Source organism: Nerophis lumbriciformis, linkage group LG13, assembly GCF_033978685.3.
Source record: "Nerophis lumbriciformis linkage group LG13, RoL_Nlum_v2.1, whole genome shotgun sequence".
In the NCBI taxonomy this organism is placed as follows: Eukaryota; Metazoa; Chordata; class Actinopteri; order Syngnathiformes; family Syngnathidae; genus Nerophis; species Nerophis lumbriciformis.
In genome coordinates, this window is record NC_084560.2 from 7,311,199 (window position 1) to 7,328,687 (window position 17,489).

Consider the following 17,489-nt stretch of genomic DNA (forward strand, 5'->3'; position numbering starts at 1 on the left):
ACCCCTTTTTTGCATGGCATAAAAAAACGCAATATTTTCCCTTCAAAACTCAAAAATCTAATATTTGGTGTAAAAATAAATGAATCCTTCTATAGGTCAATAATTGATTTTAATTCACAATATTTGTTTGAGCATTGACCGTTTTAGATAAAAACAACAACATGAGAAGCCTGTTGGAGCCTTGAGGGCCCCCCTCTAAAAAGTGTTAAAAGTATGTCATATATATATATATATATATATATATATATATATATATATATATATATACTGTGATGAGGTGGCGACTTGTCCAGGCCTTCCGCCCGATTGTAGCGACCCCGAAGGGATTAAGCGGTAGAAAATGGATGGATGGGATATATATATATATATATATATAAATAAAATGTTAATATATATTTTATGTCCTTTTTGTCAAAGAAAACCCTTTTTTTGTATTGCAAAAACAAAAAATATATAATCTTTTCCCTTCAAAACTCAAAAATCTAATATTTAGTGTATAAAGTAATTGAATCCTTAAGTAGGTCAATAATTAATTTTCATAACAAAGGTTTGAGAATTGACCCTGTAAACCCCCCCTGCCCCCCCAAAAAACGACATTTGAAGACCCTTCGACCCTTGAGGGTCCCAGTTATGAAAGTGTTAAGAGTAGGTCATACATTAATATTTTTTTTTTTTACTTTCAACGATTACATCTGTAGATATACTTCAGGTCTATCCATTGATAATGTTTATTTTTTATTTTTATATATTTTTTTAAAATATTTTATGCCCTTTTTGTCAAAGAAAACCCCTTTTTTGCATGGCATAAAAAAACGCAATATTTTCCCTTCAAAACTCAAAAATCTAATATTTGGTGTAAAAATAAATGAATCCTTCAATAGGTCAATAATTGATTTTAATTCACAATATTTGTTTGAGCATTGACCGTTTTAGATAAAAACAACAACATGAGAAGCCTGTTGGAGCCTTGAGTGTTAAAAGTATGTCATATATAAATATATATATATATATATGTACACTGTGATGAGGTGGCGACTTGTCCAGGCCTTCCGCCCGATTGTAGCGACCCCGAAGGGATTAAGCGGTAGAAAATGGATGGATGGGAGATATATATGTATATATATATATATATATATATATATATATATATAAATAAAATGTTAATATATATTTTATGTCCTTTTTGTCAAAGAAAACCCTTTTTTTGTATGGCAAAAACAAAAAATATATAATCTTTTCCCTTCAAAACTCAAAAATCTAATATTTAGTGTATAAAGTAATTGAATCCTTAAGTAGGTCAATAATTAATTTTCATAACAAAGGTTTGAGAATTGACCATGTAAACCCCCCCTGCCCCCCCAAAAAACGACATTTGAAGACCCTTCGACCCTTGAGGGTCCCAGTTATGAAAGTGTTAAGAGTAGGTCATACATTAATATTTTTTTTTTTTACTTTCAACGATTACATCTGTAGATATACTTCAGGTCTATCCATTGATAAGGTTTATTTTTTATTTTTATATATTTTTTAAAATATTTTATGCCCTTTTTGTCAAAGAAAACCCCTTTTTTGCATGGCATAAAAAAACACAATATTTTCCCCTCAAAACTCAAAAATCTAATATTTGGTGTAAAAATAAATGAATCCTTCAATAGGTCAATAATTGATTTTAATTCACAATATTTGTTTGAGCATTGACCGTTTTAGATAAAAACAACATGAGAAGCCTGTTGGAGCCTTGAGGGCCCCCCTCTAAAAAGTGTTAAAAGTATGTCATATATATATATATATATATATATATATATATATATATATATATATATATATATATATATATATATACTGTGATGAGGTGGCGACTTGTCCAGGCCTTCCGCCCGATTGTAGCGACCCCGAAGGGATTAAGCGGTAGAAAATGGATGGATGGGATATATATATATATATATATATATATATATATATATATATATATATATATAAATAAAATGTTGATATATATTTTATGTCCTTTTTGTCAAAGAAAACCCTTTTTTTGTATGTCAAAAACAAAAAATATGCAATCTTTTCCCTACAAAACTCAAAAATCTAATATTTGGTGTATAAAGTAATTGAATCCTTAAGTAGATCAATAATTAATTTTCATAACAAAGGTTTGAGAATTGACCCTGTAAACCCCCCCTGCCCTCCCAAAAAACGACATTTGAAGACCCTTGGACCCTTGAGGGTCCCAGTTATGAAAGTGTTAAGAGTAGGTCATACATTAATATATATTTTTTTTTACTTTCAACGATTACATCTGTAGATATACTTCAGGTCTATCCATTGATAATGTTTATTTTTTATTTTTATATATTTAAAAAAAATATTTTATGCCCTTTTTGTCAAAGAAAACCCCTTTTTTGCATGGCATAAAAAAACCGCAATATTTTCCCTTCAAAACTCAAAAATCTAATATTTGGTGTAAAAATAAATGAATCCTTCAATAGGTCAATAATTGATTTTAATTCACAATAATTGTTTGAGCATTGACCGTTTTAGATAAAAACAACAACCTGTTGGAGCCTTGAGGGCCCCCCTCATAAAAGTATGTCATATATATATATATATATATATATATATATTGTTTTTTTCAACGCCAATACTAAAAATATAAGCTTATGCTAAAAATAACTTGGCAAAAAAAACGAAAAATGCAAATTTTGAGATGAATTCCTTTACCATATTAAAATTATGTTGCATGATGTCCTCTTCAAAAGCAAAACAAGGACACGGAAAGATTCCGGGTCGCCCTGAGGGATGAGAACCGGAGCAATTCCAATAGGCAATCTCGCATATTTAAACTCAAGTCAATGGCGGCAACTTCATGTTTTTTCTGGGACAAAACGAAAAGACTGACAATGACATTGTAAGTGTAAGTCAGCGCTGCCTGTAGGAGGAAAAGTCATTGTCGCTGTCCATGGTACTGAGGACGAGCACCAGCGGGCAGGGGACGGGGCATGTGCTGACGGCGAGACACAGCTGGCAGGTGATTAGATTTCACAGGTGGTACGTGTTAATCTAATCTTTAACAGTAAGCGGCCGGGAGCGGAGCGAGAGAGAGGATTGGGAGTGACGGCGACATCACGATGTGCTGAAAGACATTTGGAAAAGATCTTGTGGAAAAAAAAACCATTAAAACTTTGTTAAACCTGCACTCTTGGCTCTTGTGCCGTGTCTACAGTGGAGCTGCTAAGTAGCAACTTTCACACACATTTTTTTTTCATTTGAGGCACACCACCGGCAGAAAATAATAAAAAAATGAAACTCAGGAGCCGATATTGACAGTAAAAAGTTATTCTCGCAAGTGTTGGATAAGAATTTAAACCATAACCAACCATGCATGACTATAGCTCTTGTCTCAAAGTACTGTCACATCACGCCGTGACTTATTTGACATTTTTTTACTGTTTTCCTGTGTGTAGTGTTTTAGTTCTTGTCTTGCGCTCCTATTTTGGTGGCTTTTCCTGTTTTGTTGGTATTTTCCTGTAGAAGTTTCACGTCTTCCTTTGAGCGCTATTCCCCCGCACCTGCTTTTGTTTTCGCAATTTAAGTTGTTGCTATCCTTCTTTGCGGGGACATTGTCGGTTGTCACGTCATGTTCGGATGTACTTTGTGGACGCCGTCTGCTCCACACGCTGTAAATGGTAAATGGTTATATTTGTATAGCGCTTTTCTACCATTTTTTTTTTTTTAAGGAACTCAAAGCGCTATGACACGTTTTCCACATTCACACACTGATGGCGGGATCTGCCATGCAAGGCGCTAACCAGGACCATACTTGCCAACCTTGAGACCTCCGATTTCGGGAAGTGGGGGGTGGGAAGCACATACGAAAAACGAGCAGGCACCTGCAGCATATGCCACAACAGAAGAAGAAAAAAAAAAGAGATGGACACTTTTACGGAGCGGAGAAGGGACGCCTCGCCGGGGTCCGGGACCGAGGCCCCTTCCCCCGAGAGGGCCCCACCGGGAGCCGTAGCTGAGGCGATCCGCGAGAAGGGCCCGACGCACGTCCAGGGTCACCACCGCGCCCACCGCACCGACACCCGGCCTCGTCCGCCTTCGCCGCGGCCGGCGTCACGCGCAGCAGGTAAGCAGCTTACCTGCCCGCCACCCCCGTGGCCGGGGGCTCGTAACAGGGGTCACTCCGCGCGCTCCGCCCGCGCAGCTTACCTGCCCGCCACCACCGTTGCCGGGGGCGCGTAACAGGGGTCACTCCGCTCGCAGTGCGCTCACGAAAGGGGTGGGGCTCACCCTGGTTGATATAGACAGCAGCTAGGACGGTGGCCATGGAAGTCGGAACCCGCTAAGGAGTGTGTAACAACCCACCTGCCGAATCAACTAGCCCTGAAAATGGATGGCGCTGGAGCGTCGGGCCCATACCCGGCCGTCGCCGGCAGCGAGAGCCGCGAGGGCTAGGCCGCGACGAGTAGGATGGCCGCCGCGGTGCGCGCTGAAGCCTCGGGCGCCAGCCCGGGTGGAGCCGCCGCGGGTGCTAGGGACATCGCACCTCCACGCGCTTGGAGGTGCGCTCAGTGCGGCTCCCATATGTTTGCGCACTGGTGTGCGTCTGGGCCGTGACAGCGTGGCACGCATTGAATGTCTGTGCTGCATTGGATCAGTCTCCTTTCTTTAACAGGCAAAAGCTTTATAACCTCACTAATGCCTTGCATCGTCTATATTAGATATATAACAACGGGCGGGTGCGGGCGGGTGCGGTTCTGATTAAATATTAGAAACGGGTGGATGGCGGATGGTTGACGACTTTCTGATGCGGTTGCGGATGAAATAATTGCCTATCCGCGCATCTGTAATATATATATATATATATATATATATATATATATATATATATATATATAGTAAAATAAATATATATATATATATGATAAATATATATATATATATATATATATATATATATATATATATATATAGCTAGAATTCACTGAAAGTGAAGTATTTTCTTATATATATATATATATCAAGAGGGACAGAGACACCGCACAGTGCATGTGGATCACATGTTACCATGGCGAGAAAACGTGGAGAGACTGGAATGTAATAGAGTGATCTATGTTTGTCTGTTGCCATCTCCTGGTGAATGTTGGCTATAGCGTACTGTGGTTACTTTTTGGTTGGCCAACGATTTACGTGGTGTTGCGCACCTGACGTCAAGTGTGTTGAGTCTGTTCTGAAGTCTACAGTAAAGAGACGTACTTCATCCCTTCGCCTGTTTATTGCCTCCAACTCAATATATTACAACAACATTCCTCCATGCGGACATGGAGGGGGCGTGGCCTCCAGGTCCGCCTGAATTTCAGGAGATTTTCGGGAGAAAATGTGTCCCCGGAGGTTTTCGGGAGAGGCGCTGAATTTTGGGAGTCTCCCGGAAAATCCGGGAGGGTTGGCAAGTATGACCAGGACCCATCAGGAGCAAGGGTGAAGTGTCTTGCTCAAGGACACGACGGACGTGACTAGGATGGTAGAAGGTGGGGATTGAACCAGGAACCCTCAGGTTGCTGGCACAGCCACCCTCTCACCCGCGCCACGCCGTCCCCACGACAGCTGTAAGTCTTTGCTGTCGTCCAGCATTCTGTTTTTGTTTACTTTGCAAACAGTTCAGTTTTAGTTTCGTTCTGCATAGCCTTCCCTATGTCACGACTGGGACTGTGGCGTGGTTTGTTCTCCCGAGGTGCAAAAGATTTGGACCAGATGTGGCGTGAAGGGGAGTACATGATTTATTTAAACACTATAACTACAAAAAAAGGAAGTAAACAAAAGGCGCGCACAAGGGCGGAAGTACAAAACTTGACTATAAATACAAAACTTGCACAACGGCAGAAACTATGAACAAAGAAACAAAACTTGCAAACTATGGCATGAATAAAGAAAACTTACTTGGACATGGAATGAAGTGCGCAGAGGTAAACAAAGTGTGAAGCAGAGAGTCAGGGGTATGAAGAGCATAAATGCGGGATGTCACCAGAAAGACAAACTGAAAACAATGAACTTAAATACTACAGACATGATTAACAAAAACAGGTGCGTGACTCAAAACGTGAAACAGGCGCGTGACGTGACAGGTGAAAACTAATGGTTGCTATGGTGACAAAACAAAAGTGCACAAAAAGCCCAAAAACAAAACCGAACATGACCAAAACAAAAACATGATCACACAGACATGACACCCTACACTTCAATACCTTTTCGTAGGGGCACTCGCCTTTTGTTTATTTTTGGTTTACGCATTAGATACCTTTTTACCTGCACCCTGTCGTATGCATATTGTGATCATAACAAACCATGTTCCCGATATCTACAAAGCAATTAGCACCGGCTGCCACCTACTGATATGAAAGAGTATTACACGGTTACTCTGTCGCGCTCTAGACAACACCGACACTCAATAACGGCTCATTTGCAGATTATTATAACTGGTTTGCAAAAAATATGTTTAACCCAAATAGGTGAAATGACATAATCCATACTTGCCCCAACCCTCCCGAATTTTCCGGGAAACTCCCGAAATTCAGCGCCTCTCCCGAAAACCTCCCGGGACAAATATTCTCCCGAAAATCTCCCGATTTTCAGCCGGAGCTGGAGGCCACGCCCCCTCCAGCTCCATGCGGACCTGAGTGAGGACAGCCTTTTTTCATGACGGGAGGACAACAGGGTGACAAGAACTAAATCATCCAGACTAGAGATAAATTGTATTATTATGTTTATCTGACCTAAAAATAAATATATTTACTAATTAAAAAAAAGTAAAAAACGAAATACATTTTTACTATATTTTGCTAAAAACATCAAAATTAATTGTATTTTTATTTGTATTTTTTCTGACTCCTTATTACATCCAGCCATAGAATTATACATTAAAATAAACATATTTGAAATAATTAATTTTAAATGATCATAATTAATTTAAAATGACCATATTTAATTATTAAAATAATTGCTTGTTTATCGACAACTTTAGCATTTTATTCATTACATTTTGAAGCTCTCAGAAGCCAAGTTATGTTATATTCCTTAAGATTTATTTATGCAAGTTTGAAGAATCAATTATCTAAACAGTTTTGTTTGCATATTTTCAGGATGTAGATATACAGGTAAAAGCCAGTAAATTAGAATATTTTGAAAAACTTGATTTATTTCAGTAATTGCATTCAAAAGGTGTAACTTGTACATTATATTTATTCATTGCACACAGACTGATGCATTCAAATGTTTATTTCATTTAATTTTGATGATTTGAAGTGGCAACAAATGAAAATCCAAAATTCCGTGTGTCACAAAATTAGAATATTACTTAAGGCTAATACAAAAAAAGGGATTTTTAGAAATGTTGGCCGACTGAAAAGTATGAAAATGAAAAATATGAGCATGTACAATACTCAATACTTGGTTGGAGCTCCTTTTGCCTCAATTACTGCGTTAATGCGGCGTGGCATGGTGTCGATGAGTTTCTGGCACTGCTCAGGTGTTATGAGAGCCCAGGTTGCTCTGATAGTGGCCTTCAACTCTTCTGCGTTTTTGGGTCTGGCATTCTGCATCTTCCTTTTCACAATACCCCACAGATTTTCTATGGGGCTAAGGTCAGGGGAGTTGGCGGGCCAATTTAGAACAGAAATACCATGGTCCGTAAACCAGGCACGGGTAGATTTTGCGCTGTGTGCAGGCGCCAAGTCCTGTTGGAACTTGAAATCTCCATCTCCATAGAGCAGGTCAGCAGCAGGAAGCATGAAGTGCTCTAAAACTTGCTGGTAGACGGCTGCGTTGACCCTGGATCTCAGGAAACAGAGTGGACCGACACCAGCAGATGACATGGCACCCCAAACCATCACCCAACCATGCAACTTTTGCATTTCCTTTGGAAATCGAGGTCCCAGAGTCTGGAGGAAGACAGGAGAGGCACAGGATCCACGTTGCCTGAAGTCTAGTGTAAAGTTTCCACCATCAGTGATGGTTTGGGGTGCCATGTCATCTGCTGGTGTCGGTCCACTCTGTTTCCTGAGATCCAGGGTCAACGCAGCCGTCTACCAGCAAGTTTTAGAGCACTTCATGCTTCCTGCTGCTGACCTGCTCTATGGAGATGGAGATTTCAAGTTCCAACAGGACTTGGCGCCTGCACACAGCGCAAAATCTACCCGTGCCTGGTTTACGGACCATGGTATTTCTGTTCTAAATTGGCCCGCCAACTCCCCTGACCTTAGCCCCATAGAAAATCTGTGGGGTATTGTGAAAAGGAAGATGCAGAATGCCAGACCCAAAAACGCAGAAGAGTTGAAGGCCACTATCGGAGCAACCTGGGCTCTCATAACACCTGAGCAGTGCCAGAAACTCATCGACTCCATGCCACGCCGCATTAACGCAGTAATTGAGGCAAAAGGAGCTCCAACCAAGTATTGAGTATTGTACATGCTCATATTTTTCATTTTCATACTTTTCAGTTGGCCAACATTTCTAAAAAAAAATCACTTTTTTGTATTAGCCTTAAGTAATATTCTAATTTTGTGACACACGGAATTTTGGATTTTCATTTGTTGCCACTTCAAATCATCAAAATTAAATGAAATAAACATTTGAATGCATCAGTCTGTGTGCAATGAATAAATATAATGTACAAGTTACACCTTTTGAATGCAATTACTGAAATAAATCAAGTTTTTCAAAATATTCTAATTTACTGGCTTTTACCTGTATATATATGTATGTATGTATGTATGAAATACTTCACTTGGTGAATTCTTGCTGTCAATATACTCCTCCCCTCGTAACCACGCCCCCAACCACGCCCCGCCCCACCCCTGACCACGCCCCCCGCCCCCACCTCCCGAAATCGGAGGTTTCAAGGTTGGCAAGTATGACATAATCTCCCACGGAACACCAGACTGTATCTCACGGCACACTGGTTGAAAAAACACCGGAGTAATGGACACATCTTCTAACAATCTGCACTTTAAATGAGAAGTACCTCACTACAATTGTTGGGACTCTTAATAGGAAATGTAAATGTTTTGTTCCAGGAAGATGAGAAACAAAACCGCAATGTTTTAGGCAACAAGACCTCCCGCAATGAAATTCAAGGCTAAGTAACAATTGAAACAGTTCTGCTGTAAACAAACAGTTAAAATTCAGTCAAGCAAACCTCCACAAAGTAACATTTAGGCTCTGCAAACGCTCCAAAGACGGAGCGTGTGTGACTTGGAAAGAAATAGCTGCAGGGTGTTTGGGGATGGAAATGATGTAATGCAGCATTTTCTAACCTCTAAACTTACTGAAGCAGGAGATGGCTCGCGAGCTGAAACACTTGTTTATCTTCAACAACACCTGCTAAAAAAAGAATATTGATGTAAAGCCTACGGTATGTGAGATTTCTGCCCACTACTGTAAATAAAAATACACATGTGTCGTTGTTGCACTGCTGTACCGGAATGAAAACCATTACTGTAAATGGCTGTCGCTTATGAAGCATAAGTGTATTCATTACAAGCACAGTATTCAACACAGTATTAATCCCTCCTCTGCAAAAGCAAATATCTATCAAAGTATCTAAAAGCTATTTTGCGTTTTCGAGTTTTGTTCCACCTCTTGCATGTTTACACTGCTTCCTTGCTACTCTACAAAAAGGATGGAGTGAGAAGAAAGCCGCCGGGTCGTCTCAGAAAGAAGTCGAGTTGGAAGGAAAATATGTTTGGAGTTTCTACCGGGGTCACAAATGTGAATAAACACACGAAAGGCGCTATCAGACGCTTCCAGCTGGCTTTTGTTTAGCTTGCAGCTTTGGCTGAACAGAAGCTGCTCAATGCAAAGAAAACCACCCCAAAAAAATCAAATTCAGGTAGGCTGGGGTGTAGAAATTGGGCGGACAAATTACTCAATGTGGGTCAACAACGTAACAAACCGGCATGTAAAGGAGGGATTTGCTGTGGACTTAGAAATTACTATATGTGAGGAGTACTCCATAAAGACCACATCAATGGTCATGTATACACACTAGAGATGCGCGGATAGGCAATTATTTCATCCGCAACCGCATCAGAAAGTCGTCAACCATCCGCCATCCACCCGATGTAACATTTGATCAGAACCGCACCCGCCCGCACCCGCCCGTTGTTATATATCTAATATAGACGATGCAAGGCATTAGTGAGGTTATAAAGCTTTTGCCTGTTAAAGAAAGGAGACTGATCCAATGCAGTACAGACATTCGCGTGCCACGCTGTCACGACCCAGACGCACACCAGTGCGCAATCATATGGGAGCCGCGCTGAGCGCACCTCCAAGCGCGTCTCGCTGCCGGCGACGGCCGGGTATGGGCCCGACGCTCCAGCGCCATCCATTTTCAGGGCTAGTTGATTCGGCAGGTGGGTTGTTACACACTCCTTAGCGGGTTCCAACTTCCATGGCCACCGTCCTGCTGTCTATAACAACCAGGGTGAGCCCCACCCCTTTCGTGAGCGCACTGCGCGCGGAGTGACCCCTGTTACGCGTCCCCGGCAACAGGGGTGGCGGGCAGGTAAGCTGCGCGGGCGGAGCGCGCGGAGTGACCCCTGTTACGAGCCCCCGGCCACGGGGGTGGCGGGCAGGTAAGCTGCTTACCTGCTGCGCGTGACGCCGGCCGCGGCGAAGGCGGACGAGGCGGGGTGTCGGTGCGGTGGGCGCGGTGGTGACCCTGGACGTGCGTCGGGCCCTTCTCGCGGATCGCCTCAGCTACGGCTCCCGGTGGGGCCCTCTCGGGGGAAGGGGCCTCGGTCCCGGACCCCGGCGAGGCGTCCCTTCTCCGCTCCGTAAAAGTGTCCATCTCTTTTCTTTTTTTTTCTTCTGTTGTGGCATATGCTGCAGGTGCCTGCTCGTTTTTCGTATGTGGGTAACAACATTTAACTATGTATATATATTTCCGAATTGGTTTAACTGCCACCCGCCTGAATCTAATTAAAATCTAATTTTTTTTTATTTCAACCGCCCGACCCGACCCGACCCACGGATAAAATCTAATTTTTTTTTATTTCAACCGCCCGATCCGCGGATAATCCGCAGACTCCGCGGTTGTGCCCGCAAACCGCGCATCTCTAATACACACACACACACTATATATATATATATATATATATATATATATATATATATATATATATATATATATATATATATATATATATATATATATATATACACACACAAACCCTGTTTCCATATGAGTTGGGAAATTGTGTTAAATGTAAATATAAACAGAATACAATGATTTGCAAATCCTTTTCAAACCATATTCAATTGAATGCACTACAAAGACAACATATTTGATGTTCAAACTCATAAACTTTATTTTTTTTTTTTTGCAAATAATTAACTTAGAATTTCATGGCTGCAACACGTGCCAAAGTAGTTTGGAAAGGGCATGTTCACCACTGTGTTACATCACCTTTTCTTTTAACAACACTCAATAAACAATTGGGAACTGAGGAAACTAATTGTTGAAGCTTTGAAAGTGGAATTATTTCCCATTCTAGTTTTATGTAGAGCTTCAGTCGTTCAACAGTCCGGGGTCTCCGCTGTCGTATTTTACGCTTCATAATGCGCCACACATTTTCGATGGGAGACAGGTCTGGACTGCAGACGGGCCAGGAAAGTACCCGCACTCTTTTTTTACGAAGCCACGCTGTTGTAACACGTGCTGAATGTGCCTTGGCATTGTCTTGCTGAAATAAGCAGGGGCATCCATGAAAAAGACGGCGCTTAGATGGCAGCATATGTTGTTCCAAAACCTGTATGTACCTTTCAGCATTAATGGTGCCTTCACAGATGTGTAAGTTACCCATGTCTTGGGCACTAATGCACCCGCATACCATCACACATGCTGCCTTTTGAACTTTACGTCGATAACAGTCTGGATGGTTTGCTTCCCCTTTGGTCCGGATGACACGATGTTGAATATTTCCAAAAACAATTTGAAATGTGGACTCGTCAGACCACAGAACACTTTTCCACTTTGCATGAGTCCATCTTAGATGATCTCGGGCCCAGAGAAGCCGGCGGCGTTTCTGGATGTTGTTGATAAATGGCTTTCACTTTGCATAGTAGAGCTTTAACTTGCACTTACAGATGTAGCGACGTACTGTATTTAGTGACAGTGGTTTTCTGAAGTGTTCCTGAGCCCATGTGGTGATATCCTTTAGATATCGATGTCGGTTTTTGATACAGTGCCGTCTGAGGGATCGAAGGTCACGGTCATTCAATGTTGGTTTCCGGCCATGCCGCTTGCGTGGAGTGATTTCTCCAGATTCTCTGAACCTTTTGATGATATTATGGACCGTAGATGTTGAAATCCCTAAATTTCTTGCAGCTGCACTTTGAGAAACGTTGTTCTTAAACTGTTTGACTATTTGCTCACGCAGTTGTGGACAAAGGGGTGTACCTCGCCCCATCCTTTCTTGTGAAAGACTGAGCATTTTTTGGGAAGCCGTTTTTATACCCAATCATGGCACCCACCTGTTCCCAATTAGCCTGCACACCTGTGGGATGTTCCAAATAAGTGTTTGATGAGCATTCCTCAACTTTATCAGTATTTATTGCCACCTTTCCCAACTTCTTTGCCACGTGTTGCTGGTATCAAATTCTGAAGTTAATGATTATTTGCAAAAAAATATATATATATCAGTTTGAACATCAAATATGTTGTCTTTGTAGCATATTCAACTGAATATGAGTTGAAAATGATTTGCAAATCATTGTATTCCGTGGACATGGACCATGTTCCGCGCCTCTATTGTCAGGCGGCTGATTGGAGCTGTGGCCGCAAGGTAGTTGGTGCTTGTCGTGGCAGTAATCCTAGAACCCGTTGGTGGACACCGGCGGTGAGGGATGCCGTCAAGCTGAAGAAGGAGTCCTATCGGGTTCTTTTGGCTCATAGGACTCCTGAGGCAGCGGACAGGTACCGACAGGCCAAGCGGTGTGCGGCTTCAGCGGTCGCAGAGGCAAAAACTCGGACATGGGAGGAGTTCAGGGAAGCCATGGAAAACGACTTCCGGACGGCTTCGAAGCAATTCTGGACCACCATCCGCCGCCTCAGGAAGGGGAAGCAGTGCACTATCAACACCGTGTATGGCGGGGATGGTGTTCTGCTGACCTCGACTGCGGATGTTGTGATTCGGTGGAGGGAATACTTCGAAGACCTCCTCAATCCCACCAACACGTCTTCCTATGAGGAAGCAGTGCCTGGGGAATCTGTGGTGGGCTCTCCTATTTTTGGGGCTGAGGTTGCTGAGGTAGTTAAAATGCTCCTCGGTGGCAAGGCCCCGGGGGTAGATGAGATCCGCCCGGAGTTCCTTAAGGCTCTGGATGCTGTGGGGCTGTCTTGGTTGACAAGACTCTGCAGCATCGCGTGGACATCGGGGGCGGTGCCTCTGGATTGGCAGACCGGGGTGGTGGTTCCTCTCTTTAAGAAGGGGAACCGGAGGGTGTGTTCTAACTGTCGTGGGATCACACTCCTCAGCCTTCCCGGTAAGGTCTATTCAGGTGTACTGGAGAGGAGGCTACGCCGGATAGTCGAACCTTGGATTCAGGAGGAACAGTGTGGTTTTCGTCCTGGTCGTGGACCTGTGGACCAGCTCTATACTCTCGGCAGGGTCCTTGAAGGTGCATGGGAGTTTGCCCAACCAGTCTACATGTGTTTTGTGGACTTGGAGAAGGCATTCGACCGTGTACCTCGGGAAGTCCTGTGGGGAGTGCTCAGAGAGTATGGGGTATCGGACTGTCTGATTGTGGCAGTCCGCTCCCTGTATGCTTAGTGCCAGAGCTTGGTCCGCATTGCCGGCAGTAAGTCGGACACGTTTCCAGTGAGGGTTGGACTCCGCCAAGGCTGCCCTTTGTCACCGATTCTGTTCATAACTTTTATGGACAGAATTTCTAGGCGCAGTCAAGGCGTTGAGGGGATCTGGTTTGGTGGCTGCAGGATTAGGTCTCTGCTTTTTGCAGATGATGTGGTCCTGATGGCTCCATCTGGCCAGGATCTGCAGCTCTCGCTGGATCGGTTCGCAGCTAAGTGTGAAGCGACTGGGATGAGAATCAGCACCTCCAAGTCCGAGTCCATGGTTCTCGCCCGGAAAAGGGTGGAGATCTTGCCCCAAGTGGAGGAGTTCAAGTACCTCGGAGTCTTGTTCACGAGTGAGGGAAGAGTGGATGGTGAGATCGACAGGCGGATCGGTGTGGCGTCTTCTGTAATGCGGACGCTGTATCGATCCGTTGTGGTGAAGAAGGAGCTGAGCCGGAAGGCAAAGCTCTCAATTTACCGGTCGATCTACGTTCCCATCCTCATTTATGGTCATGAGCTTTGGGTTATGACCGATAGGACAAGATCATGGGTACAAGCGGACAAAATGAATTTCCTCCGCCAGGTGACGGGGCTCTCCCTTAGAGATAGGGTGAGAAGCTCTGTCATCCAGGAGGAGCTCAGAGTAAAGCCACTGCTCCTCCACATGGAGAGGAGCCAGATGAGGTGGTTCGGTCATCTGGTCAGCATGCCACCCGAGCGCCTCCCAAGGGAGGTGTTTAGGGCACGTCCGACTGGTAGGAGGCCACGGGAAAGACCCAGGACACATTGGGAAGACTATCTCTCCCGGCTGGCCTGGGAAAGCCTCTGGATCCCCCGAGAGGGGCTGGACGAAGTTGCTGGTGAGAGGGAAATCTGGGCTTCCCTGCTTAGGCTGCTTACCCCGCGACCCGACCTCAGATAAGCGGAAGAAGATGGATGGATGGAAGTTGAGAATGATACATTTTAGATGTACTCAGGTTCGACATCTTTAGTAACTTTACCAGTGGCAGTATCTACACGAAGAGAGCGGTAACTGGCAAACTGGATGTGACACACTCACAGACTTTCTAATTGGTCAAATGGTTGAGGGCGGGGCATCAAAATGAAAACAATAACAAGATTGCGAGGCTGTAAATCACTTTTTAAAATTAGCATATCCTGGCTGAACTACTGTTATCAGTGATAGAGGTATTGGAAAAGAACATGACTTATTAATGCCTTTTGACATATTAAGGCCATTTAATGATGACTTGACATGACACTACTACATATGGCACCTTTACACACACACACACACACACACACACACACACACACACACACACACACACACACACACACACACACACACACACACACACACACACACACACACACACACACACACACACACACATTTACACGGCTGTAGAAAGATGCCATGGAAGGTGGGAAACATAATTGGCTGGTTTCTGCATCTTGCTCAAGGACACTTCCACATGCTCTCTGAAGAGTCTGTGGCTGATTTATGCAGCTTTGACTTCATCGCAGAAGAAAAAAAGTCTGCTGGGGAATAAATTCCATCACTTTAAAGCAAAAGGTGCTATTTGGAATGCATAAAAGTCTGCGTCTATTTCTTGCTTTTTAACAGACACGAGTCAACAGTTTTTAGCTTTCATGGTCCCTGATTCTGCTTTTCTTTAATTCCTGGATGGACTTTTTGTTTCTGAGGCAAGAACATCAATGTTCTGTCCTCCTTTCTTAATATTCTTGTCAACAACAACAACAACAACAATAGACACCTGTGTGTCATTCCATGACAGTAAATTGTGTTCCACATTAGGTTAGTTCTACCAGTTGCATTCCTCAAGGTCCCACATTAAATTATTAGTTCTACAAGTGGTGTTCCTCAAGGTTCCACCTTAGGTTAGTTCTACTAGTGGTGTTCCTCAAGGTCCCACCTTAGGTTAGTTCTACCAGGGGTGTTCCTTAAGGTTCCACCTTAGGTTAGTTCTACTAACGGTGTTCCTCAAAGTTCTACCTTAGGTTAGTTCTACTAGGGGTGTTCCTCAAGGTTCCACATTAGGTTAGTTCTACAAGTGGTGTTCCTCAAGGTTCCACCTTAGGTTAGTTCTACTAGTGGTATCCCTCAGGGTCCCACCTTAGGTTAGTTCTAAAAGTAGTGTTCCTCAAGGTTCCACCTTAGGTTAGTTCTATTAGTGGTGTTCCTCAGGGTCCCACCTTAGGTTAGTTCTAAAAGTAGTGTTCCTCAAGGTTCCACCTTAGGTTAGTTCTATTAGTGGTGTTCCTCAAGGTCCCACCTTAGGTTAGTTCTACTCGTGGTGTTCCTCAAGGTCCCACCATTGGTTAGTTCTGCTAGTGGTGTTCCTCAAGGTTCCACCTTAGGTTTTTTCTACTAGTGGTGTTCCTCAAGGTACCACCATAGGTTAGTTTTCCTAGTGGTGTTCCTCAAGGTTCCACCTTAGGTTGGTTCTGCTAGTGGTGTTCCTCAAATGTACACCTTAGGTTAGTTCTACAAGTGGTGTTTCTCAAGGTTCCACCTTAAGTTAGTTCTACGAGTGGCGTTCCTCAAGGTCCCACCTTAGGTTAGTTCTACACGTGGCGTTCCTCAAGGTTCCACCTTAGGTTAGTTCTACTAGTGGTGTTCCTCAAGGTTCCACCTTAGGTTAGTTATACTATTGGTGTTCCTCAAGGGGCCACCTTAGGTTAGTTCTACTCGTGGTGTTCCTCAAGGTCCCACCATTGGTTAGTTCTGCTAGTGGTGTTCCTCAAGGTTCCACCTTAGGTTTTTTCTACTAGTGGTGTTCCTCAAGGTACCACCTTAGGTTAGTTTTCCTAGTGGTGTTCTTCAAGGTTCCACCTTAGGTTGGTTCTGCTGGTGGTGTTCCTCAAATTTACACCTTAGGTTAGTTCTACTAGTGGCGTTCCTCAAGGTCCCACCTTAGGTTAGTTCTACACGTGGCGTTCCTCAAAGTTCCACCTTAGATTAGTTCTAACAGTGGCGTTCCTCAAAGTTCCACCTTGGGTTAGTTATACTAGTGGTGTTCCTCAATGTTTCACGGTTCCACCTTAGGTTAGTTCTACTAGTGGTGTTCCTCAAGGACCCACCTTAGGTTAGTTCTACTAGTGGCGTTCCTCAAGGTTCCACCTTAGGTTAGTTTTACTTGTGGCGTTCCTCAAGGTTTCACCTTAGGTTATTTCTACTAGTGGCGTTCCTCAAGGTTCCACCTTAGGTTAGTTCTACCAGTGGCGCTCCTCACGGTTCCACCTTAGGTTAGTTCTACTAGTGGTGTTCCTCAAGGTCCCACCGTAGGTTAGTTTTACATGTGGCATTCCTCAAGGTTCCACATTACGTTAGTTATACTAGTGGTGTTCCTCAATGTTCCACCTTAGGGTAATTATACTAGTGGTGTTCTTCAAGGTCCCACCTTAGGTTAGTTCTCCTTGTGGCGTTCCTCAAGGTTCCACCTTAGGTTAGTTCTACCAGTGGCGTTCCTCAAGGTTCCACCTTAGGTTAGTTATACTAGTGGTGTGGTATTCCTCATGGTTCCACCTTAGGTTAGTTCTACTAGTGGTTTTCCTCAAGGTTCTACCTTAGGTTAGTTCTACTAATGGTGTTCTTCAAGGTTCCACC

At 43.4% G+C, this 17,489-nt stretch overlaps 1 protein-coding gene across 2 annotated transcripts in view; it reads right to left on the reverse strand.

The window, feature by feature from the left end:
• The window catches only part of htr1fa (5-hydroxytryptamine (serotonin) receptor 1Fa), a 131,796-nt gene that overhangs the window by 65,296 nt on the left and 49,011 nt on the right, over positions 1 to 17,489 (reverse strand). The gene's annotated exons all lie outside the window — the stretch shown is intronic.